Source organism: Phalacrocorax aristotelis, chromosome 2 (genome assembly GCF_949628215.1).
Source record: "Phalacrocorax aristotelis chromosome 2, bGulAri2.1, whole genome shotgun sequence".
In the NCBI taxonomy this organism is placed as follows: Eukaryota; Metazoa; Chordata; class Aves; order Suliformes; family Phalacrocoracidae; genus Phalacrocorax; species Phalacrocorax aristotelis.
In genome coordinates this window covers 74,910,232-74,927,090 of record NC_134277.1, presented here as the reverse complement: position 1 = coordinate 74,927,090, position 16,859 = coordinate 74,910,232, and the positions used below count along the sequence as shown (strand labels likewise).

The following is a 16,859-nucleotide window of genomic DNA, read 5'->3' as shown; positions in this document are numbered from 1 at the left end:
TAACAGATTTCCACTTCTAACGTTTCAGAAGCACGGGTAGTCAGAAATCACTCTTCAGTTCAATTCCTCTAGATACAGGCAACATTTCTCTCAGTGTCTTTACAACCCACAAAACCATGAAGTATGCTTTTAGCTTTGCTAGGACCAAACACCCCAGGAAATGGCATATTCAGGACGCCACGAATACAGCTCTCTTCAGCTGCCTGCAGAGCAAAGTTTAGCACATTATGGCCCTTTCTTGCCCACACACAGTAGTTCATTAACCTCTAGGCTGTCCAGATGAAAATCCTTGTGAGACCAATCCAGGCTGCAGACTGGACCAGGTAGAAGAAGAGTGCCTTGGGTTTCTAAAAAATACAAAACAATAAAAAAGGAAACAAAAAAAGCCAAACCTTCCCCCCCCCCGCCGTGGTGGTTTCACCTTTCTGGTTGCACAACATGGTCCCACAAGCAACTTCTCTGACTCCTGTTTGGAAGAGGAGGGCATCATAAACAAACCACACGCTAATTTAGTTGGTCCTATATTCCGGTTTCATTTTAGGCAGTAGCATATCTCACATTTACTTTATCAGATCTTAAGTTTATACATGTTTGCTTCTATTTGTCACTTCAAAAGCTCAGTTTGTCATAACTGGTTCCTACCCTGAGTTTCCCCTTAAGCACTTCAAATACTCTCTGTCTAGACACTGCTTCTATGTATTAGGTCAAAATTATTTTCTTAGTTGTGCTAAGCTCTGGGTAATAACTCCCTCCTGTGTGGTAAATGCTACAAAGACCTTCCACTTCAAAAACTGAAAGGAGGATAAAAGCAGTATTTTCCTCACATAGAAGTAGCCCTCCCCTCCCTTTGCAGACCCAAGGAAAAGTGTTTAAGAATGAGTTTTCATTGAAACTCTTCCCACTTTCATTTGCCTTTGTTTTAATTTTGAGATGTGTTACAAAAAGGAGCAGAAAAACACGTTTCTGTGTTTGGTTAGTTGTTTTGAAATCCATCAAAAGCTTTTTCTCCTCAATTTCATCTCCAAAATGTTTTCCAGAAAAAGAACATAAAAAGTAATAGAAAGCAATACCAGCTTTTCTTCTCTCCAGCAGGAATTAAAAAAAAGAAAACAAATTATGGTCTCTCTGCACACATATACACACTGACTCTTTTATCTTCTCTGTTAGAAATCTAGGACATTTAAGAGCATTTTACTACCCAATACATTTCCCTTCACGATTTTATTCACGTTCACAGAAAATTAAGTGTATTTTCAGTCGGCACTCCATAAGAGCATAAGCAGAACACTTATCATATCAGAAGTTGTTTCTGTTCATAGGAGTCAGATATGGCATTCCCAGGCACAGTGCAACCTTGCTCTGTAAGCAGCTCCATAGAGAGATTCAACTTTGCCCATTACTTTTTTCTTCAATAAAAATAACTGAAAGGTTGACATTCCAAGGGTTGATCCGTGTGCAGCCAAGACTAGTGGGCGACCTCTGCCTTCAGCAGCAAGGAGGTAACTCCACCCTCGCCCAGCGTGACAGTCACCGACATCAGAAAGGAGCCTGGAACACCTTCAAAGTCAGGCTCAGCCTTTACTTCACAGAAGTAAATCCAAAGGAACACCATATATCCCTGGAACTGCATTAACAACCTGTGTTGGATGATGGGATTTAGTCCACGTACCTCAATAAAACTATTCTCAAGTTGAAGCGGGGTTACTGTGGATAAACAAGGTATTTGCGTACACCAGGAGCGCAGCACAGAACCAACCTGGGCATGCTGAAAAATAATGAATGCCTCTGTGAGGAGGAGAGGAAAAGGAAATTCTTCACACATATATGAACCAGATTTTTATAATTTGAAAAGGGTTCTTTTAAGGACACTCCACAAGGGCAGGTTTGGGAGTTTTTTTGATAGCTGCTATGTCACTTCCTTCTTATCTAGCAAAAGATGAATTGATGCTTTTTGACAAACTCACACTCACAACTCAGATAATTCCTAGCCAGCCATCACATACCATACAATTTAAAAGAGCATAAAAATAAAATAATGTGGAAAGTTTGGAGTTTTTAAGAACAGCCTTTTACAACTTCAGCTCAAACTTGCTGCCACCAAAGACAGTTGGTTCTCTAGGGCTTGCAACAGTGGCAGATTTATCTTTCAGCTCTGGTCACTTGATCCAAAAAGAGCTTAGTTTCAGGTCAGTTCTTCTGAAAGTCTATGTCTAATGGTAGAGGACACTACCACTACACCATCATGTATAGACCATTTGCAGTTATAAGCTTAAGCTATTCTTTAATAGCAAATACTGGACAATATGTGCACTGGGGTTGCAGATGTATATGTTTGGGAATCAGAAAACAGAAGAAAGGCAAGAAATATCTCTTTGTACTGCTGGATATCGGCCTACTGCTTTTGGGGAGTTGTGCAAACTGCAGAACTGCAAACCTGGCCTTGGTGAACTTAGTAATGCAAGGGAGCATTAGAGCTTACAGTGTCGGAAAGAGAAGACTCCTACAACACAAGACACAGAAGGTTAACACAAGCCAATGAAAAGGCATTTTTGGTCCCTGAACATTCACCTACACTTTTGTTGCAAACAAAAAGGGGGCAGTTTAGTTGTAGGATACAAGAGCAGACCATAGAAATGCCTTCTCTGAAAACTTTACTAACAGCAAAGCATTGATTCTGATACATTCAGCATGTCCTTTTGAGACCTATTATCCATATGCATGGAGTTCTTATTGCTGCTTTAAAACCAAAGGGTCTCTGTGAAGGCCCTGGATACCTTAAGTAACGGAGGCTGACTAAGAGCTACTGACGTAGAAGGGCCCACAGAAACAATCTTCTCACGTTCAAGCTGATGTTCCTGGGTACTCTGTAACTTCCATCACTGCTGAATGTGATCAGTCCTAATGCTATAAGGAAAGCTGGAGACATTTACAAGCAGAAACTATTGATCTGATTTGGAATGGGTTCAGCGTCCCCTCCCAACAAGATGGTGAGATGAAGAATGGCTAATACCTTGTTGGTAGCCTGGGCCACGTCTGCAGTTGTGCAGATCACACAACGGCAGGCATTAGTATTCCGGTCAGCCACTCCCTGATCTTAGCTCTGCTTGTCTCCTGGCATGCTTTAGAAGGTGACATCCAGAAAGCCCAAATGGCACAGGAGAGAATTGGGCAGTTTGGGGCACATGAAAAACCCCTGGCAGGATGGAGCAGGGAAGGGAGAAAAGGAGCAGCGAGAGACACACGTGCTCCCCCCTCGCTGTGAGAGCAGACAGGAGGCTGCTGTACAGCAAAGGCCCCCACTCACAGCCCCTGCCAGGCAGCTGCAGGACAAGCATTCTGAAAAGGAGGATGGTAAGACACACAGAAAGTTTGTAGTCGCAAGAAGTACTGCAATGCAAAAATCCTCCCAAGTGCTGTGAAATACAGGAGCAACAAAGTGTGTAACCTTGTAGTTCAAATGCAAAACCAAGTTATGCCAGTTCTTAGTAGGTGACCTCTTAGATGTATGTACGCATACATAACAAGATGAGACAGTTGGGTGCAAAGGAAGAGCCAGGACCAGTGATCAGATATAAAATGACAAGCCTTTTCAAAATAATGCATTTGTTTCAGATAAGGTTTAGATTAACAGGCTTTTCGGGTAAGCCATTGCAGTCCTCTAATCTCACAAAGGCCACAGAGCTGTAGAGCTGGAAACCAAGGGTTAAATCTGAATATGGATTTAGATCTGTTCTGACAAAAACGTCCAGAAAACTCCTCCAAGGTGGCAACAGCCACCGTGCAAGGACATCCAGGGCTGTGTCAAGGCTCCTTTCAGGTCAGACCCCAGCTCCAAGAGGAGGTGGACCATCATCTTAGAGTTTCAGATCCTACCTAGAACCACCATCTGCACCTGGGGATTGACACCTGGAAAAAAACATGCATATATGCCACAGGGGAGAAGCACGATGTGCAACTTGAATTTCCAGGGGAAAAGAAAATAGCAGGAGGCAAGAAAAATAAGAGATTCCATATAAAATAGGGAGGAGGTGGTTGCAATAAATGTATCAGTCCATGATCAGCACTTTCCAGTTTGGAGGCAATACAAGTGCAGTCATGAGCAAGATTCAAGGAGTGACAGAAAAAGTCAGAGAGGTTAATTGCTGAGAAGAAAGTCACCAGATGTGAAGCACCAGCTCACAAAATCATGTGAGTTTTGCCACTAATTTCAGTGCAGCCAAGCCCTTGCTGCAGCTTTCTTTAGGGCAAGCTATGGTAATTACCTTGAGCTGCAAAGGAAAGCATGGAATTTCCTCTTTCCTTCCCTTGAGACATTTTCAGGTTTACTGAACAAGGCACAATGAGGACTTTGCATATGCCAAGGTACATCACAGCCTTTGTGTAACTTCCCCTGCATCTGATGGAACAGTAATCACGCCAGGGTTAACTTTGGCTTGGTAACCTCAGTGGGTGTCTCTCTCATGTTGGCAGTCCCTCACAGAGTTTGTTCTGGCTGCACTGTATTACCTGGAAATCTCACATCTCTGTTAAAGATTGATTTCCAAACATCTCTCATGTCAAATTCATTATGCTTCACCACAGTCCAGGATAGAAGACGAAGGCAGCATATTTCATTAGAATGACTAAATAGTACAGAATATGGCACAGGCATTAATGTAATAGAGGCTGCTGTCCCAAACCCATGCCAAATTTATGTTTACGTGATGTGGAAACCCTCACAACAGAACCGAATAGATGCTACAAAAATAACTGCTCATTTCAAGCCTCAACTCCAGGCATCGAGAATATGCAGCTCTCTTTCTGTGACAGCAAACTGAAGGAATCTCGAAGAAAAGGAAGCAGCACCCATCAGTATAGTCCCACTGCCCTTCTGAAACCCTCTTTGGTGCTGTGCCTCTTCACCCAGAGCAGGTATCCCATTTCTCTTCTGAGCTGCATGCTTACTCTCTTTCAAGAAAGTCAGCCACTATTTTTTGTCTTCATAACTCTGACCCAAAATGGTTGCCTTTCAAGACAACCTGCAAAGTCCACAAGAAGCCTTCACTCTGTTTCTGGGCTCAGTTCCACTTTGGTCCTCCATGGTCTAAAATAGTCTTTCAGCCCTCCCCAGACAATGTAATCGCTTTAATAAACCTGCATCAGAAAAACATTTCTTGCATAGCTGCCCTGGAGCTTTCCTGCACTGAGGTAGAAAAGGGAAGAGAAACGTCCACGTTTCACTTGACATACTATTTTGGAGCCTCTGAAAGAGCAGTAGCGCCTGCACCAGCATTTGTCTTTGTTGGACTAGCTTTTCCTCTTTGCAGGTTTTACATCGCTGCAGGGTTCTTTCCCTTCCCCTCCTCCTCTGGCTTGCAGCCAGCTCGCCAGGATAATTTCACTATTATCGCCCCTTGGGTGAAGAGCTGCAACATGTCTCTCCAGCAAGTTCCACAGAGAAAGCCAAAAGAAACATGCATTGCACGGTCTTGCAACCAGCAGCCTTTGGCATATGCCCTCTGTCATGAGCCTCTGATTAGGCAGTCAAGATTATATCCTCCTCAAATCCTTTGCTTTGGGCTTGCTGAGGTGATTCCTGTCTTATGGACTCCCCCATGAGAGCCAGATACCAGCCTGTTGACATCCTCATGAATCATTTATAAACACATTCAAATCAATACAGTTAACATTCAGGTGGCGTGAAGTTGTATAAAGTTTATAGACCATTCAGATTGATGAAACAAAATCGAGAAACAGATTCCTGAGCACTAAACTCTAGAGAAACCTTGATTTTATTGTCTGTTCCTCCCTTGGGTTCTTCTCTGCTTTCTCCTCTGTTGTGCGTGGTTTCAAAACTCTTCCTTATTTCGTGGAAATATTCTCACCCTTGACTCCTGCCCTCCAGACTCATGAGTTTCTCTGTTTCATAGAGCCAGCATGGGCCAGGGGAGGCAGGTTCTTCCTCTGGCAGTCGAGAGACCACTGTATTTTCAGTAGCAACTCAAGCCCAAAGCAAACCCACAGGGTAGGGCTGGCAGTGACAGCTTTCGTAGTCACAGCACTGTACAGCCACACCCTTTTTGAGTTGTCCTCTCCATAGTGAATGATCTGCATGGGGGAAAAGTGGGGTCTTGCAGCCCCCAATTTTTCTTGTTTCTCCTCTTTTAACATCTTTAACTTCTGAGGACTCTCCCTCCAGCTCCAGATTCAAGCCCCAAATCCCACGCTTTCTTCACAGGAAAACCAACAACAATTCCTTGCTCCTGAATAGCTTGCAAGAGCCTGAACATCGCTTTTCCAACACAGATCGATCAATATTTCCACAGGGGAGGAAAATAATGTTCTGTATTAATACTTCAACTAATACTCAAAGACACCAAGCAACGAATAGCATCCAAATTTTTTCTAGGCAGAAATGAAATCTAAAAGGAATCTCTTATTCTGCCACCCACAGCTTCCTAACCCAGGCACACCAAAGGCACAGAACTAGAAAGAGTTCCCATGGCTACTTCCATAAAATCATAATATGATTTTCCTACCATAATATGAATTGTTATCTCATTCACAAAACACATGATTAACTGTACCCTGTATCTTCTCAGAAGACCTGCGAATTGCTTGTTTACACTATAGCAAGGGAGAGTAAGTGCTGTGTTTGGGACTGTTGCCTTGGTTGAACCTTTAAATGTGCTGATTTTTTACTTCTTTACTTAATTTGTTTGTTTGTTCAAAACACTAACCTATGAGGAAAGGAGTTTGCTGGCTACCATTATACTACTCAGTGTGTGTCTACAGAGCATCTTACAATGGTGGTAAATATAATGCTAGAATAGCAGCAGCAATCCTGTAATTGTAAGAGTCACAAGGGACAACTATAATAAAAACTGGCAGCACAGACCCTTGGATTAGCTAGGCTGAATTTCTTCAGCTTATAAGGGCTTTGGAAAACACTCCAGAAAGCATTTTGAGACGTACTTGGTTTGCATTGCCCAGAAGTCAACTACATCACTGCTAACAGCTGCTGGAAAACCCACGTGATGCACAGTCAATTTTTTTTTAACCTGATCACTTCAAACCTCCTCTGTGAGTTTTTGATGCTTGCTGTACCGCTCATCTGGAGTTCATATAAGTTTCAAAGAATCCCAAACCTTACTTGAGGCTTGCAGGTGAACAGAAGACATCATGACCACGCTGCTGGGAAACAGTTGTCAAGTTAAGAAAAATATCTTCTGTTCTTAAATATTTTTCTCTGCCTGCTGTTTTCAGTTGACATCAGTAACTCAGTGTCAAGTAATTAGTCTAGAAGGTTCATCAGGATGCAGCACCCACACCATAATTCTTAAGGGGAAAAAAAGTGAAATTAGAAAAGACCATCTCCAGTGAGCCTTACTGCTGTGCAGTCAATAGCAGGGATTCAAAGTGCCTGCTACTTACCTGGAGGCTAAGATAATTGAATCGTGTGATCTTCCTGGCATCTGCCAGCTTGATGAAATAATAACCAAGAGCTGCTCCTGCACCATTCCATGATCTCATGGGTTTAGCTGCCACACAAGCTTTTGTTTTGACTCATGTGGAAGAGGGTTAGTGCCAGTCCTCTGCACCAACCGCAAAGCAAAGGGAGAACAACAAGGTCTGAATGCATCACTCATTGAAGACTGTCAGGGCTGCCTTTCACTGGAGATTGCAGTGCTCAGAGTTCAGAAGTTTTATTGCTATCATGTCAACATGGGAAGCCTTTGGTCTGTGAAATCATTCCTCCTCCCAGCATTTCCCCTCCTGGATTTATGTCCTTCAGCCAAGCCAATCCACCGAATATTTCACAATGCTGCAATTATCACTGTCTCTTAGCATCAAAGTGAGCATTGAGTGAGTAAGACTGTGTAGGTAACCATAGGAATGGCTCAGGAGAGGCAGGAGAGCCAAGTTTGGTGAGCAGCACTGAGTGACATTGCCTCCTGGAGGGGTTCAGCTGCCTTCCCAGCCTGTAGTAAACACATCTTCCCCTGTGGCAGAAAGGAGGAGTCATCAGTAAGTGTTATCTACTCCTGCTGCTATTTGTGAGCCTAATGCAAACTTCGAGGTAGCTTCATAATTTACACAGAGAACTTAATTAAATTCTAGTGGATCCAATTACAGGAGGGAGGGCTGGGCACAAAAGCAGAGGAAAGCACCACAGCTTCAATTTTTAAAGGTAATTAGGTGATATTTCCAAGGCATTAAGAGGCCTAAATGTCATTTTCAAAAGTAACTTAGGTCTGTAGAGCAAAATCTCAATGATGTGCAAGGGGATTTTAGTTGAGTCACAGCCTGAGGTGCACTTCAGCTGTCCACATCACATAGGCCGTGCAAAAAGTGGAAGGACACCCAATAACCTGTAAAATCTGCACCTGGGTCCCACTCATTACCAGCACTTTTAAACTTAGAAATCTACATTTTATTTATTTTCTAAGAGATCACCCCTTTACTCTTCCACAGTAGAGGAAGCAAACCTCTGATTAAGCGATAAACCTGCTAGAGGGTGCAGGCAGTACTTCAGAAAAATACACTGTTGCTAATTATCTGATGATCTACCAGATCCAACTTGTTTCAAAAGACAAAGTCAGAGTGGTCTTTTCAAATAGTGAGCCAACTAGTAATAAAACAAAGATTTACTTTGGAGCCACAGCTGTTTGAAAAGTAAATGTGATTTATCTTTATATATCCTTTAAATATCCCTGTTGTCTCTAAAGACCCCTTGGAGAGCATTCCTTTATGTGTGCAGATCAAAGAAAAAAGGGGTGCATGAGAAATAACACAGTCACTCAGGTGATCAGATTATTCAACAGAACTTGAAGTCCTCAGTAATGTCAGGGGAGCTCTGCAACATAAAGAAAGCATGACTCTCTTAAGAAAATGGTTGTAGGCAAAAAAAAAACCCCACTCCTAGGAACATCAAAATATGGCCAAAGCATGTGATTTGTAGTAAAAGAATCTCAAACCTGTTTTGAGAAGGCATCTCACTGAAAAGCTCAGACTGCAGAAATTTTTGAATTCTGAATGAATTAAAAGAAAAAGAGGAATTTGCTACCTCTGTGGAGGTATTTGGTCCTGATTTTAAGAGGTACTGCTTTCCTAAGAGTCACAGTTTCATGGCTCTTCTACTGTGGGTCATGCATAATCAGCAAGAAGTAAAATGAAATGATGCCCTCAAGTTTCCCAATAACGCTATGAAATGTTGGAGAATTGCCCGCAGTTTGCCAGCAGAAGCCTGAATCCCCTGAAGGTCTTTTGTATGAAACCCCTGCTAAAACGGAGCATAGGAATGGACACTTTACAAAAGGCCAGGCCTTGCAAGATGCAGGATGTGGCTGAAGAGGAACACCCCCAGTCAAGGGCGTGTATGGGGTGGAGCTGTATGTGGGGAAACATGCAATGTGGGACTGCAGTGAAGTACAAGAACCGGGTAATAGGATATGGCTATGGTTTCGTATAAAGTCCCAGGTCCTTTTCAAAGCATCAAGGCCATTTGAGGCAATGACGCAGACCCTGGTAATGGCAGTGACATGAGGAAGAGGTACCATATGCCTTGGAAAGGAGTAATTTTATTAGGAAACAGACAGCAAAAGCCAAACAATACCCAATAAAATCTGAAACTGCCAGAATATAATTTATTTCCCTGGGAGAGGAACTTTTCACTAAAGTGTAGCAGGTTCCATCTATTCTCCCAGCCCCACAACAGCTATTTTCCATACGGCACATGGGCCAGACCAAAATAATCAGTCATGTAACTCTGCTCTGGTCCTGAACAAATCCTGGCAAAATTAATCTGGGTGTGGACTTTCCCATATAGGCCCTCCACATGCAGTTGGCTTCATTTGAAGACCCCATGCATTTCTAGGGGTCAGATAAGACTGACTCACAACTTAGATCTAACTCCAGATATGTCAGTAACTTGGATCAAACGTATTTTCTCTTAACGATAGACTTCTGGCTATAGGCTGAAGGACACCAGTGACTGTGTGGACCAGTGCAAGCAAGGGAATGTCAGATACATGGTGGGAGTTGTTGTGAGCAACCGGCTGCTGGGCAAGAAGGGATGGAGATAACCTAAGATGCCTCTGCCCATGTGGAGGTTATTTCTGCAGCTGGCAAAAAGGTGCTGGCGGAAGCTTCAGAACCTACCAAAGATGCCAGATTCCTTCTTTGCAGAGGGCATCAGTCTATCACCACCGTCTTGTGAAGAAAAATTACTTAAGCAGCTGCCAAGAACCTGATAAAAGGTCAGTATTGTTATAACAGTCAAGGCTGCATAGGGGACTCCAGTTTTGTAGGCTCAGAAGGCCTACAGTGTAGTTTTTATACGAAGCACTGAATGTTTTGGTGCCTGGAAGGAAAGCAAGTTATACCGAGCCAAGGAAAGTATGTGGGAGTGAGGAGCTTCACTGAAATTTCCAGCTCATTGCCTTTCAGACCCCTCTTTTGTAAACTGTGGATGAAGTTTCACTAATTCACAGAAGTGTTTTGAGAAGAAGCTAAAACTTATGAAACACTTTGAAAGTAGAATGGTCAGAGTATTGTTTTATTGCATTCATTTTCTCACTTCCTGGGAATTGTTGTCACATAACAAGACCTCAAACACTCTTAACAACTGTTTATTTACACTCGCATAGCTGTTTAAAATGGATGCATATACGAATTCATGCTAGTCAAGAAAGATGAAAGGTTGTAGACAGATCATCTTCTAGACCATTAAATGTTCACTATTTCAGGCAAAGATCTTGAGGCATCCATATTCCTCTATCATTTTAATTCATGGCCCAGACTATGTCTGCTGACAGTATTACAGCATGGGCACACAGGGCAGTAAAATTGTCCCCTCACTGTTCCTGGGAACAGATTGCAGAAGCAGCATGAACCAATGAAACAAACAACAAAGAAAAATACATCTGAGTGATTGCCCACAGAAGATTTCCCTAGGTTCTCCTGTGGGCATTTCCATTAGAGAGAAGAATCTTAGAGCTGGGGTATCTGAGCTGCTTGTCCACCCGCCAGGTTCAACCAGATGCCACACATCATCCATAGGAAGCAAAAATGGGCTTTCTAGGAATACAGACGGTGTCTAAAGGAGCTGTTGGAATGTAACTGAAGCGACCAACAGCTAACAAGAGAAAAAAAGAAATCAATAACGTATTTACAAAATAAAAACCCAGACCAGAGGAAATACATTACAGCCACCTACTACCGTCTGAGAGAAAGGGACAAAACTCACTCATCTGGCTTAAAGGCCACGTAGCTAATGCTTCTTGAATTTTTGCTGCCAGACAACGTACCTAAATAGAAGATTTTTTTTCCTCTCCCACATACATAGCTAATTGAAAATAGTCATGGTGCTATGGGACATCTGTAATTGGCCTTGTGTGGAAGCTCTGTATTCCACTGGTAATTACAATTATTCTCCCATTGCAACCAACTTCAGCTTCACTAAATCAGCCATTTATTTTCTCAGCTGTCAGGGCCCTGGCTAAAAACACAGGAACTATTCAACTTCCATCCTCCTCTTTCACACTGTGGTATACAAGAAACATCTACATATCCTTCAGTTTTCATAAGACATTTTATTCCTTTAACTCGGAGCAGATTTCCTCCAATAATGTACATATTCAGGGTGAAATCGAGCTCCTTTTGCATGGCAGGTTTCAAATGCAAAATAACTCTTTGCTTCTTTTTTTCCCCATAGTTATGTCTCTTCCTTCAAAGCGTTGTTAGACAAAACCCCAAGCTGTAACACGTAACACCACTGAAACTATCCAGATCCCGCATCAACCCATAGTCTTAAGTGCAGGTTGGACCTTCAGCCCATGTAAGAACTAGACACTTTCACATGAATTTCATAGTGACAATAATTGGCATCACTCTGCTTTTGAGGGACATCCAAACAGTTCCAAATTTGGCGTAAGTGGAAGCCCACAGAGTTCATTGGAAATAGCCTTATTTACTATGCCTCATGGAGAAGAAAAAAGGCCCAGGGTACTGGAAATCCAGGCACTTCTAGGCAAAGTGGCAGATTTTTAAAATTAGGAACTTCAGAGTGGATGATTTTGGCGAAGACAAATTATATGTGGAGGCCTGTCTAGGAATCTGAATTCCTATTCAGGAAAGAATGACTAAATCAGGGGAATGACAATGCTGTTTGCTCACACCTGGATCTGGGCATGCTTTGGAGCTAAAATAGCCAAAATATATTAAGATATATAACATGTTATATAATGTAAAACCTCACTGAGAAATGAAGTTTAGTGGAAGAGGGAAGTGACCTACAAATTTGGAACAAGTTCATAGAACAGTTTAAGTTAAAAGAACAGGAGAAAAATTAGGATAGCCAAAAGAATTATTTTGACATCCTCAAATAAATTTTTTTCTATTTTGAAAAATTACTAAATGTATTCTAAAAGGGAATTAAAGGAGGTTTGAACAAATGTAAATGCCTCAACAAAACTTGGATGCTGCCAAAATATTTTATCCAGTCAAAACAGTTTTGTTTTGTTTATTTTCCCAAGAAAAAGGGAAATGGGGATTAATTGCTTTTATTTGTGCTTTCTGCATGTGAAAATAAGCAATTTTCAGCATGCGCTAGAGTCACTAGTCAATGTCACATCTTGTGACTTGACGTGACTAACACACATAAGGTTTAGTGGTTTCTGACTGGCTGCTGCTGCAGTGGGAGTGCTTGCTAGTCCCCCGTGTAAACTCCCTGAACTCTCAAAGGAAAATATAACTTCCCTTCCATACAAAAAGCCATCCGCTGCTGCAGCATTTCCCTCTTCAGCCTTATGCTCGCACTACCAGGACTGCTGTAATCTGAATATGTGCCTACAGCGACAAAATATAAGGCTTTAATTAAGCTGGTTTTAAACACTCGTCGTTCCTGAGATTTCCTCCCAGTGAATCATGGGTTTATTTTCATACCCCTGCGCCAGCCATGCCTGGCACAGCGGCACCGGAGCTGCTAGCAGGGAAGGGATTTGCAGGGACAGTCACCTCTCCTTCAAAACAGATGACATGTTAGTTACCCTCTTTGCACCACCTTTTTTCCTCTTGCCAAACCACATCTTAAAGGCAGAAGAAGGAAACATGGTGCCTGGGGCTGCTGGCTGGCACCAGGCAGAGAGGGACCCTCAGCCGTGGCTTCAAATATGACACAGGCACTGCTGACCTGGCGAGGAGCTCCTCTGAAAACCAGTGCAGGTGAGGGTACTGTGGGAGGCAAAGGGGTAAAACACAGTGACTTCCCCACTGGGGTTTCCTTCTGCAAGAGCATCCACCACCTGCAGAAAGTCCTCGGCACCAATCAGCTTCCTAAAGTGCCTTCTGGAGGCAGGGCCAGAGAGGTCCCCTGGCCAAAATAAACACACTTCTGATCACTCTCACCTGCCACAGCAGGCAATGCCCAGAGCCCTGCTGCCAACCACAGCTGTCAGGAAAGCTTACTTTAGCAAACCGCAGCCGCTGCACACCAGCCGCAAGCTGTTGCAGCCTCACCTCAAAAAGCGCAGCACCCAGCAGGCTGGGACGCTTGCTCCTTCCTGCTGCTGAGCTATTTTTTAACCTGTCCTATGATTATCACTGCCCACTTCCACCCTTTTGCCTTCCTCCTGACTTAGTCCCATGGCTCTGCCAGTGGCACTGCAAATTGACCTGCCTGGCCCTGCTGCTGTGGCTGGTTCCCTTCCAGCAGCCCCAGCGGTGGCTGTTTCGCTTTTACACACCGCTTGTGCCTATTGCAAATGAGCACAGTTAGGGAGGAATCACATGCCAGAGGGGAAGTCTGACTGGCTACACCTCCTTTTTCTATACCTTTTCTTACACTACGCTACCCCAGCGCAATCTAGAGAGCCTGGAAGAGCGGCAGGCATTACAGCAGAAGTGGTTGCAGCAGCCAGGGAAGCATTCACACGCTCTGCCCTGCATAGGCACAATGTCTGTGCTTTGGCTTCACTGTCTCTAGAGCAGAGCTGAACACCTGGGTCACACTGCAGAGACTAAAATTGGGCCTTTTCAGTCCTTTCAGCGAGAAGGCCATAGTGCCGGAAACAGAATCAATGTGGTTTTGCAAAATATTTTCCACATTTTGAGCTTATTGATTTAGAAAATTTTTTTCATCAGCTTGCCACAAGGTATGACTTTGCAGATCACTGCACTATGGCAGTAAAACATCACTACTAACATTAAGTATGTACACTCCTTAAAGACAGGACACATTGGACAGGAATAGCAGTACTGATGCCCATAAATTTACACAAATCAAGTTTAAAAAACAATTTTGAAACCAGCACATACTTGATTTTGTTCCTCACTGATGTACCTCTGTCACTTTTACATTGGGACATGCTTCTTGCCAGGCACTGCCATTGATTTTTATTTTATTCTTGTATTGTAGCAGCTGCAGAGACAACCATTGTCCTTGGCACTGTCTACTGAGCTATAGCAATGTGCTGGATTCCAGATAGTCTTATCAGCTCTGCCACTGAGTGGTCCTTAAGCAAAAGCCCCACTTTGAAAGGAAAATATGTCAATGCAAACATGCTGCCTTAGCATCTCAAGATTTTCCAGCTAATCTCTTAGGAGGTACCAGAAGCACAGTCTTGAGAACCCAGGGATAAAGGATATCAAGTTTTGATGACTGCCTGGCGGCTTCCTTTTCATTATCTTAGAAAACAGTGAAATTCTTCACTAGCTTTGTGCTTGCAGAGTTCACAGGAATTGTCACCTAGGTATAATTCCTATTCTTAAGAAGGAAAAAAAAGAAAACTCAGCCAGGCAAACCTGCGTTGGCAATCAACTGAGAAATGTAAAGAAGATTAGACACTCCTTACAGTTTCTGTCCTTTTTTACAGATGCATAATCATCTGCTTGGATGGGATTTTTCTTCAATACTTTCAGCTGTTTCGTTTGCTACAATTTACACATCTATATCTCCCACCTGAGTTGTCATTACTGATAAAACCTTACATGACGACGTCTCGTGCTATTTTGCAGGATGGCCAAGAAACCAAACTGCTTCTGCCTCCCAGTATCATTCCGCAACCCTTCTCACAGCAAGGGCTGCATTTTCCAAGGCCTGGGATGGGATGCCAAAGCACTGATGTAATTTGCCTGAACTGCCAGGCCCTTCTTTTCCTGTTTCTCTTCGCTCAGCAAACTCCTGAATCATTCCAGCTCCACCATGTGACTCACACACAGCTTGTTCCATAAATAATTGGAAGTATGAGGGAGCTGAGAACAATAAAAACAGAACCTGAAAGTGCTGGAATGAGATTGGTTGCCTTGGTGTTGGCTTTTTTTTTTCTTTTCCATAAGGAAATCTGCCCTTTAAAAAGGAAAAAAGTAATCTGCTTTATTTAGCAGGAGTTAGCAATGCATGCTTTGTTCCCTGCAACAGGCCAAGCTGATGTCACCAGCAGCAGCTGGGTGATAAATGTTTTTCAGAATAGCTTCATATATTCCTCAAACCCTTATACTGAAGGTGGGGTGAGAGGATTCCAAGCTGATTTGCCTTAATGCAAGCCAGAGGAATAAAGTTCCTCTAGTGGCTCCATTTTGTGCTGTTGTAGGTATTCATTAGCCACCAAATACCTCACTTGGAATAGCGATTAAACCTTGTAATCCCCTAGCATTTTCCAGCCAATACTTAGCAAATATTAATTACCATAACCTTCAAACACTCCTGTGAAGCAAAGGAGAATCTGTCTATCTTATCTCTATTTTAAACAGAAGACGAGAAGACAAGGGCAAGAATAGGTATTTATGCCAACACAGACAATAAGTCAGCACTAAAAACATGAGTAGAAGAAAAGGACTGCATTTGCTTATCTACCATATGATGCGGATTCAGCTGAAAAGGTTAGGTGGATTGGATGAACTACTCATAAAACTGTTATCTAAGCATCAGGAGCAAGGAGAGGTATCACAGAGTTTTGTCATACTATAAAAAGTGTGGGAGTGATATTGCAAGGAAGGAGGCAAGCAAGGAAACAAATTGTATTCAGGGCCAAATTTCTCACCACTCATTTAACACGGTGCCCTCCAGAACAAGAATCATTTAGACCAATGAGAGAGATTCAGTTTGCCTATTTTCCACCTACACGACAGATCTACACAGCAGATTTTAGTGCAGATGTGAGGTTACTACACATTCAGGGCAGGGTGGGAGCTTTGAGATACCCTATGCCACAAACAACTTTCAACTTATCTACAACATGAAGGTTTTATTGATTATACATTGATGTTACATGCATACCCCCAAAATGGGCCAGTACTGGTTTCTTGGGGCACTCCTGATTTTTGTGGTTGCTGTTTCTTCTGGGCAATTCACACCTGAATGTATCGTGTAACCCATTCTGAGTCTTTGTTCTCTTACTAATTTCTGTGTTGCCAAATTGGATTAGCTGACCCACGGCCCATGGCACAATTACGACATGCGCACCTGTGAAAAGATTTTCAAGACCGGCAGGTCTGCATTTCTGCAGCAGAACTGTCACTGCAGGAGCATGCCATGCAAAGCAGCTGTGCTTGTGGACTGAGCTGTACCCCTTTCCTTTTAAACTCCTCCAAATAACCCCTGAGGTTATTAACTCATTCAGGATTGCAGCTCTGTTGCCTGCTGCTACAGGTTCTGGGACAAAATGGTAATTGATGTCAGAGTGTCTCTAGGAAATATCTGCTAGGAAAGAGCTCTCCTTGAAGTGGCCACAAGAAAAAATTTTTTAAAAATCGAAATAATAATGGAGCAAGGAAAAAAAAAGCAAAAAATATCTTCAATTTGTATTTATTTATCACAGAGGGCTATTCTTTAGTTATTTTGCCACTGAGTCTTTTAAGGCATTTCCTTCCCCTCCAGCCCC

At 42.8% G+C, this 16,859-nt stretch overlaps 1 long non-coding RNA gene across 2 annotated transcripts in view; it reads right to left on the bottom strand.

The window, feature by feature from the left end:
• Positions 1-945: 945 nt before the first annotated feature.
• LOC142053051 (uncharacterized) overlaps positions 946-16,859 on the bottom strand; it is a 57,215-nt gene continuing 41,301 nt past the window's right edge. Inside the window, exon 3 of one of the 2 annotated variants that reach the window (XR_012659069.1) lies at positions 946-1,765. This is a non-coding gene — a long non-coding RNA (uncharacterized LOC142053051). Of the gene's footprint in view, positions 1,766-16,289; positions 16,442-16,859 lie in introns of those variants that run through there. The other variant, XR_012659073.1, reaches the window with a different exon arrangement.